The sequence below is a fragment of the Uranotaenia lowii genome, chromosome 2, assembly GCF_029784155.1.
Source record: "Uranotaenia lowii strain MFRU-FL chromosome 2, ASM2978415v1, whole genome shotgun sequence".
Taxonomy (NCBI): Eukaryota; Metazoa; Arthropoda; class Insecta; order Diptera; family Culicidae; genus Uranotaenia; species Uranotaenia lowii.
The window spans coordinates 266,701,407-266,711,325 of record NC_073692.1 but is presented as its reverse complement, the minus strand read 5'-3'; the positions used below and the strand labels follow the sequence as shown (position 1 = coordinate 266,711,325).

The window sequence follows — 9,919 nt, the reverse complement described above, 5'->3', positions numbered from 1 at the left end:
AAAGTTGTTGATAAATATTAAATAGTGGTTATTTAGAATAAATCTATTGGAAAAAAAACTTCATCCTCAAAACAACAGACAAATACAAAAATTCATAAGTTTCCGCTTATTTCTTAGACATTTTATTATATTTTATGAATTTCAAATGACTTTTGTTGTTAAAAAAAATGTGTATTTTAAATAAATGGATAAGTTTTCCGAATAATTTTTTTGTAGAACTGTTTATTTTCAAATGTAGCAACTTTAAGCAACGGTCGAATATAACAATAAAAAAAAACAAATTCTGTTAATTCAACTATTTTCATATTAACAATTTATTTAAATATACACAGTCGGGTGTCCCAAAATTGCATAATTTATGGGAATCTGGTGGCTTACCCTCCAAATAGTAGATTAGGATGTGGAGAACAAACTTTTGTATGGGGCCGACTATAAAAAATCATGTTTAAAGGTTCCGCAAGGGCGATCTTTGAAAAAAGTCCACTTATTTATTTAAAATAAAGACTTTAGTTGAAATCAACATAACTAAGCAATAGATTGGTATGTTTTATGCTTCTTCAGAACACAATGTCTCAGAATCCCTTTCACACTTGAGATTCAGTGCAACCCTTTTCCGTTGTCAGATTTAGCTAAAATTTGGCATATAGCCTTTTGATGATTCCTGTAAACCATCCAAGTCTTTTTTGCAAGTGTTTTGATTTTAAGCGGAAAGGAAAAATTAAATTAAAAAATATCCTAAATTGTGTTTTTTGTTAAGGATTGAACCGTGAATAGCGCTTCACACGATGATACAAACAACATGCTTTATTCAGCAAAGTTTAAGTGCACAAAAATCAGCATCTTTTGATGGCATTAATATCAAACATATTCTACGCTAGGTACACATTTTGGTCAGTTGAATACAAAATTTTTGGACATTAAATTTTTTTTTTTCTTAAAATAAGCTTGCTTATATTCAATTTTCATACGAATTTGGTTCTTTTTTCAGTTTTTACGTGTAGTATTTTACCCAAACAAAATTTAATAAATTTAAAATATATAAATTTTGTGAAAACTTTTGGACCCAGAATTTATTTAAAATCAAATATTTTGAAAGTGGACTTTTTCAAAGATCGCCCTTGCGGAACCTTTAAACATGATTTTTTTAGTCGGCCCCGTACAAAAGTTTGATCTCCACATCCTAATCTACCATTTGGAGTGTAAGCCACCAGATTCCCAGAAACTATGCAATTTTGGGACACCCTAATACACAGGTTATTCATTAATTTCGAATACAAATTCAAATCACGATAATTTTAAATCAACTGGAATCAATAAAAAAAAATACTCCAATGAAAAGGCAATTAAATTCTGTTCTATCACACTTTTTGTTTTGAAAAAAGTTTACCTCAAACCAAGATTATGTTTCTTAAGTCCACCGTACGCAGTACGCTTCTCTATGATACAAAATTTCAATCCACATAAGGAGTGTTTTTGAAAAAATACTACACTTTGTTTTGCGTTTGAATTTTTGAATGTATGAATGGGAGATGATCAAATTTTTTGTGAAGCTGCCCAGTTATGTAATGTTTACATTTGCAAATGTTTGTGACGTTCTTCCAAGTGGTTTAGAGATAGCTTTCAATGAAGATATTAATTTTTGGACACCACGTGCGCCATCTATAATGTATACTATGAACCACACTTTTTTTCCAAATCAAGGCTATTTTCGACTTGGTTTTCTGTTTACTGAAGCTTGACCTACAAAATGACTCAACATGTTTAATTTATAGTTATAAAAAAAATTAAGCCGATTCTCCTCATTCGGCACCACAGTTTTCCACAGTATGTTTAAATCAATCGAACACAAAAGTTGAGCTGTAGCTAACAGGAAAATCAAAGTTCATCATTTACAAAAAAATAGTTCTAAAATAAGCCTTTGTGTTAACACAATTGTTATCAAACAACGTAAACCTCATAAAATTTTATATTTAAGCACTTGCAGTCATTTTTTTGCCCTCTATGGAAATTGATCAGTTAAAATCTCCAAAATCGTATGAAAATAAATCAACCAATTCGAAAAGTATATACTAAGCCCGGTTTTATCCAGGATTATTCACATTTTATTTTTTACGAAAATTCACTTTTTCAACTCGTTTTTGCGAAATAAATTGGCATATATTTTTCAAAATTTTGAGATAAGATTGGAACGCCGCTACACGAAAAATTATTTTTACCAAGGCACATGGTGGATTTGTCCGGATATTACCCGGTGTTGAGTTCAAAATTTAGAAACCCAATGCCCGGATTTGCCCGGCCTGAATACGTACAGAAAATAAATTTAGATTCTAAAATTATTTTTTTTTAATTTTAGAAAGCTTCCTCAATTAATATCTAATGTGAAAAGATATATGAAATTGAAATACAAAATTCTTAAACTTAGAATTGAGTATGGGAGAATGGGGAATCATGGGCCCCTTTTTTTCGTTGTTGCATAACTTCTTTATTAAAAAAGATAAAATGAAAATAAAAAATGGTATGGTTTTCTACATTTTCAAGGTATTTTTTTATAATTTTTAATAAGTTATCTTCCCCAAATTCTGACTGTTTGAAAAAAAGCAATATTTTCTGGATTTTGAAAAATGGTGGGGAATCGTGGGCCACCAAATTCAAATCGACCATATAACATGCAAAGTTTATGAGTTGACCCAAAACTGTGATTTCCTAATTCATTTCGTTATTTAAAAGCAATTTCAGATGATGAAATAAAAAGGAGAGCTGTGTATGATCGCATAGATTCCAAAACCTGGCTCGCGAACGTTTTGGCAGAATTTCTTATATAGGATGGACAAAATACTTTTCATAACTCTTCATTTGGCATAAGAAAACTTTGCTGATAGATAAACGTATTTTAAGTTCTGAATGTGTATAAAAACATAAAAATATAGGTGATTCAAGTGGGGCCCACGATTCCCCACAAGCTATGATTTGCAAATTGGTTGCGTTTGTGTGGCTTATTGATGTTTCATCCAAAATTCCTTTTCCACGTGAAAGATCATGACAAAACTAAGATCATAAGCGTATGAGCATATTTTTGTTATGCGCTTTAGGTTCCCCATTGATGAAATTAGCGGGTGTTTTTTTAATTATGTAAGTAAATTTTTCTAACTTGTTTTAGCTTGATAAATAAAAGAAGCATATGATGCGTATTTCAGTCAACAACATATAGGAATATATACTCACGCAAAGCGACGACGATGACAGTTGGTTTGAGATTTTTATCTCAAAACACATCTGAGATATGAAAAGTGGCCCACGTTTCCCCATGGCCCACGATACCCCACTCTCCCCTATTACAAACTAAAATTTGACAGCTTTTCAAACTCGAATCAACATTGAAAATTAATGAATATTTAAATTCTGAAAACCTATTTGAAAACTTAATCATAGGCTAAATCAGAGGTTTTAAGATCGTGCTCCGCGGAGCACTTGGTGCTCCGCGAAGCTTTTGATAGTGCTCCGCGACGTACGCAACGAAAATCATAAACCAACTTTGAAAAACTTTGATCTTTGTTATCGTTTCATTTTGTCGAAACATGAGAAAAAAATTCACAGGGCATGTATTACGAACGAACAAATTTTGTTTACTTTGTACTTGATGACGACTGAATCCCTGCAGGAATCGCAGGGATCTTGGCAAAGAATGGTGGATTGTCAAAGTGCACTGCTTTGATCGAACAACGTTGTGTTGCAGGACTGAGTGTGCAAAACACTCAATGAAAAGGCTGTTCTTGCGCCGTACTTGGCGAGCTACTGATTGGAAAAGCTGGAAAAGCGCATACTATTGCTGAAAACTTAATCAAACCTTGTATTCAAGAAGTCGTACGTATCATGGTTGATAATAAAACAGTAGAATTGGTACACGCTGGGCCACGTTCAACCATTAATGTTTGAAAACTAACCATAATGGCAGTTTTGTGGATCAAGTCATTTTATGAGTTTTCAGTGAAAACTCATAAAATGAGATTTCATAGAGAACTAGGATAATGGTTATTTTTCAAGCATGGTCGAAAAAGTAAAAATGGGTCGAAATTAATAGGAAATATTTGCTTTTTAAATATGAATCGTCTCAAATTTCATTCAATTATGCTTGTAATAAATTCAGACACCAGCAAGTACCTATAAAACCGGATAATATAGGGAAAAAGTCTTAAAGAAATCAATCTATGATACAATGCACAGATGTTTTATTTTAAAACATTCATGTTTTAAGTTGATTTCCCCGGTATCTGCACTGTTGATGTAAGTGAAAGAGCTGGTGCAAAATAGTCTAGCCGGTCGAGGAAATGACTGCGTCGATTATCCTCATGTCGGCCTCTGATACCACAGTTGCGGATGGTACGCTGCTGCTTTCCCGTAATGTTTCTACAGCACGCTTTCCGATCTGCTGTTATTTTAGTGCTGGTATTTTTTTCTCGGACATTTCGGAACTGACACAAACCTCTTGATGCAACAAATGTAGGAAGTTCCGGATCATCCTGTAAGTTATTATTTTCATGGTTATTAGTTTCGGATGCACTAGACTCAGATTTCCAATAATGGTTCGTACTTACCCAAAGACGTGACGGCATCTGGAGAGAAATAAATTTAGGATTCCATTGAGTCAGCCGATGAATTTCTGTCTGCAGCGGAACTGCTGCTGCTCTTGATCTCAAATAACATAAAGTTGCTCTTCAACCACTCTTTTCTGAAAATGGAATTGAAATTCAATTCTATTAATTTAATACACTGGTATTATCAACCGAATACTTACAATTTGTATTTTCAAGTAATCCAGGGCAGTTTTATTTAACTTACTAGCGAGTCCAACGCGGAACTAAAAACAAAACAATCACTTCAACGATTGCAAACATGGCGACTGTTTTTTCAGTCATTTTTTTGTTGAATTTCAACCATTTTCATCCGAGCGTGTAAATTCCACTGTTTTATTATCCCATGTCCGACAACACGGTTTCTCGGCGAATTTGTGACATGGCTGAAGATGTTGAAAACGATTGAGAACTTCAAAATTCCACATGCAGCTTAACGAATCCACAGATGTAGCAGAACAGCAATTCTGATGATATTTGTTCGCTATCAAGATTCTGAATGTTTCGAAGAAGATTTGTTGCTTTGCAAACCGTTGCCAACTTCCACGTCGGGGGCTGAAATTTTCAAGCTAAATAATTGATGATTATGTTACGGACAACAATATTCCATGGGGAAATTGCATTGATGTATGTATGGACGAAGCTAAAGGAATAGTTGGAAATACTGCTGGAGTCATTGCCAAGATCAAAGAGAAGACCAAAATTTGCGGTAGTAGTCATTACATCCTTCGTCCTTATTAAGGCTCAACCGAATAAATCAGGGTCATTCAAGACGTTGTGCGAAGAGATGGTAAGGCAACATTCCACGCTACTATTCCATACCGAAGATCGCTGGTTATCTCGTAGTAAAACGTTGTCCCGCCTGGTTAAATTAAGAATGACTTCAGTCTTGCAATGCAAGGTGAAGGAATAATAATCTTCGATTAAAACGCAAAATCATGACTATCAAGAGAAAAATCAAATTTTGGGCAGAATCGCTCAAAAAGCGCAACCTGGACAGCTTTCCGAATTTAAGAAGCATTCAATCAGAAATAACCTTGAAGTTATCATCCAGAAATTTCCAAGAATTATGACAATCACTACACCTTTCGTTGATAAATTTATTGTTGTATTCCTTGGTGTAAACTTAAACTAACAGGCCCACGTGTCTTATGGAGTCATTTACAATTACAATTACAATGTTTTGCCGCAGGATTTTTTTTAACAGCTTCCAGCAAGAATATCATAAAATAATAAAAAGATCGAAGACTTTAAATGCGTGGAACAGCCTATTTTTATGTCAAAGAACACAGAATCATTTACATCGCGAGAATTTGAATGCTTGATAGATATGACATCGGATTCCAAGCTTCATGAAAGATTCGTTTCCAAAAAGTCGTTGGAGAAATATTGGTGTCAACTGAAAAATAAATTTTAAATTTTGTCCGATAAAGCAAAACTTTTTCTTCTGTCGTTTTCCACAACTTATCTATGTGAGTCTAGGTTTCCCACATATATCGCAATTAAGACAAAATACCGATCCCGACTAAACGCGGAACCAGACGTTAGGCTACAACTGACACAAATTCAAACGAACTTGTTACAGCTTGAAAAATCGAAGAAAGCGTATTTGTTCTATTGAAATCATTAATTTTTGATGACATATATTTTGTTAATAAAACAAAACTATTCAAGAGTTCATTACATTCATTACTGATTTTATTGACTACGATGACAAGGCACATCTTTTTCAAACGATAAATACTATCAAGTTGTCAAAACTAGGGTTTTTCATTCTTTCAAAAATGTAGGTGATCCTCCAAAACTCTTGATTTTAAAAAGTGCTCCACCAAGCAAATGATCTGAAACCCCTGGGCTAAATAGTTGTGCTAAATAACTAAATTGATCTTTACACCCCGAAGCAGTTTTTTTTAATAATTATATTATTTGTATGTATTTAAAAAAGTAAACCTTTGAGTATGATTCCTGCAGCCAATATTAATCAAAACCACACAAAGTTTGAACGAAGTTAGATAAACGGATTTTTTTTATTATTTTTGAATAAGAGTTAATCGGCGATGATTTATTTGAATCAATTTTTATTTCGAAACTTTCAAAGAATCCTTGAACTGCATTTTACAGTTAAAATTTACTGTTTCTTTATTATTTGTCACGAATTTTCTATGAAGGAAACAAAATCACATTATTAAAGATTTGAACTAAGATTTGAAGAATAATACACTATGTATTGAATTTCTTTCCTCATTCAATTGGACGCACAATACTGAAATATCACATGTGACATGAAATGAGATTTTTTTATTTTCCAAATGCATGAAATTCTGAACGTTCGATTGATGTAATGAATTTTGAAAATTCTACCAGTTGTCAGGAGCTTAATTTTTGAAGATTGAAATTTAGAACTACACAAATTTTGGTTGAATTTAACCTCATACTGTTGGATTTTGGAATGGATTAGCTGAATCTGCGAATTGTCAATAAAAAGCTTGATAAGTTTAAGAAAAATTATTTTACTTTACTATGTTATTTTAAAAGCTTTTCTTTGATGCAGAAATTAATAATCTTCTGTTTATGTGAATATGTTCAAATCTTTCACTTTAACACCATGCAAAGTATTTATTTAAGTTTTATATGGATTAGCAGAATCATAAGATTTGATTTGAAATGGAGCTGTAAAGTTTGTAAATAGCGCTCAAAGTTTCGGTTTGTCGATTTAAAAAAAAACATTTTAGAGTGGGCCTAAAGGAAATAGAAAAATCAAGATTTCAATTTTTTAATATGAATTTGGTACTCACTAAACAAGTGTACTAAATGGCATGAACAATTCAAACTATTTTTTTTTATTTTTACTCGAAAATGATGATGCGTATCACATGATATCGTAACACATCGTCAAATACGGCCCTTTAAATTTAAGACTTCAAGTCTACGAAATAGTAGAAGATCATATTATTTTAAGAGTTATCAAAGATATAATGTTGAAAGCTCTCAATATTTTATATTTGGATTCTCGATAGGAGTTTAAATTTCAAATTCTTAAATTTTAAGAACCAATCTGAACCATTAAATAGTTATTCTTTCCCAAAAACTGGTTGACCCACTCTGTTTTTTCGTTACCTTTAAATTATACCGTTCCATTTGAAAGGTTATCAAAAAGCAATGCTAATCATACTTTGCGTATGGCCAGCTGCAAAAGATAGTTTCATATCTACTAAAAATGGTAGGTTGAATTGCGTGCCGTTCCAAACGCAACCTTTCACACGCTGGCTGAAGAATCACCCAACAACCCGTTATTTGTACTTGTGAAATCGCCCTCCCACCTACAAGTAGCCACTCCTCCTCCTGCTTTGGTCGATTCTTCGAAAGCTCGAGGGAAATGTAGAAAAATGGTGCCCCATCCTTTCTGGCTCCAGCAAAATCCGAGGGCGGCTCAACTCTTCGAGAGGTCAAGGATTCAATTGTCCAAAGAAGGGCGGTAAAACAAACTCGCATATCTACGCGCACTCATAAACTATCATCATCTGCCACGAAATGAAAAATAAAAACGAACCTTCGACCGGACTCCTCGAGTTTTTGGTTAGGGACAGCAGCTAAAAATATTATTGCTGCTTTTTACGAATTTTACTTTATCTCTCTGGGGCTGTTGTAGGGCTACTAGCTGGCAGAGGTCAGGGAGCATGACTACATTACTGCTGTTTGTTGTTTATTTTATATGTGTTTTCACATCTCCCAAACCATTCGAAATTCATACGTACGCAGCCATGAAGAATGAGGGGGCAGGATGAATCCTGAGGTCGAAAGGTCTATCTAATTTTCGTAACATTTGTTATTAACGAGAGTTTGTCGAGTGATATACTAGGCTCGAGACGACCAATCGCTCAAGAATGCGTGTAAACATGCACTTTACAGAGTTGTTTTCGGTTTTAACGATGTCCATGAATTTTGAATGAGCACCACCATTCCGATTCATGTCCCCCACAATGGAGAAATCGAGCTGTTCGGTAGACCGAAATTGGCTGAGAGAAAATGCTTGAAGGTATCAAGTGCTGCAGCATTGATTGAACTTTACACCATAGGCTCCGTATTACTCTGAAAGTTTCCCTATCATGTTTTGTATTTTCTCTTTTTGAAATAAAATCTAAAAATAAACAACTATTTCAAATCGAACGCATTGTTGTCGTTTCGATATCGAAGAATTCTAACACCCCACCATATCGAATGTTAGAGCATCACATGTCACATCAGATGAAAACGTGACACAACCACAACGTGAACCAGATGATGAAAACACCGACTCATTCCGAGGATCTAAACATTACCAAAACAATTAACTCATTCTCAGTAAAGCCGGTTAAACCACAACGGAGGGGAAAATTTCGCTCCAAATTTTTCTCGTGCTCTCTCTTATCAATTTCCACGTCTCCGGCTTTTCCAGCTCCAGAATTTCTAACAGAGTTTTCCTCCGTACAGTTGTACGGCTGAGAGTAGAGGAATGTGGAAAATAAAACTCCTACAGTTGTATTGTTATCGTATTGTCAGAGTAATACAAGCAAGAGATCGGTGGAGAGAATTTTTCCTTTCTGAACGTAGGAATGCTACTCTAGGAAATTCATTAAAAAACAGTTCTGTGTATGGGTGTTTTGGAAACATGATTCAAAGATTTTTCCATTGATAACACTAGAATTGGGAGAGGCGTTTTGTTTGTGAAAGGGAAATTTGTGAACCCATCATTGGATGATAATAGGGTGTCTCATACAGTGAGCGAAACAAGAATAGTACCACTATGTGTTTTGCTTGTTAAAATATGAATGATTGATAATCACCAGAATTTTCTTCTTCAATTTGTTTTAAATTGGTTATTGGATAAATCAAGCATAAGTTTACTTTTTTTTATGTAGCAATTGGCGTTGAGGACCAAAAATATGTAAAAAGGTTGCGAAATAAGAATAGTACCACAATAAAAACAAGATTATTTCTAAAAAATTACTGTGTAGAAGTGATTTAATAATGCTTCTACTAATTATTTGTATAGAAGAGTTTTCTAGAATTCCAAAGGTTTTCAATGGTTTTAAAAGGAGGTTTTAAGAGATGCTAAGGAGAGAACTAAGGAACTTGATGTTTGAGCTGTAATTATTTACCAAACTACTTACTTTCTTCATTAAAATTACATGAAATGATGAAACAAAATAAAGTTCCAAGCTTGAACTTGATGCCCTAAAAAATGAAACATTTTTCTGTTGGCAATTTATTTTCGTTTTCGACTTTTTAGTTTGTGCATTGCACTGCCTCGT

General features: G+C 33.7%; 1 long non-coding RNA gene across 1 annotated transcript; it reads right to left on the bottom strand.

The window, feature by feature from the left end:
- Positions 1 to 4,392: 4,392 nt before the first annotated feature.
- Positions 4,393 to 4,932, bottom strand: LOC129746594 (uncharacterized). The gene is made up of 3 exons (XR_008737322.1): positions 4,793 to 4,932; positions 4,593 to 4,726; positions 4,393 to 4,517 (listed from the first exon to the last, which is right to left on the bottom strand). It is a non-coding gene; the product is annotated as an uncharacterized LOC129746594 (long non-coding RNA).
- Between the last annotated feature and the right edge of the window lie 4,987 nt (positions 4,933 to 9,919).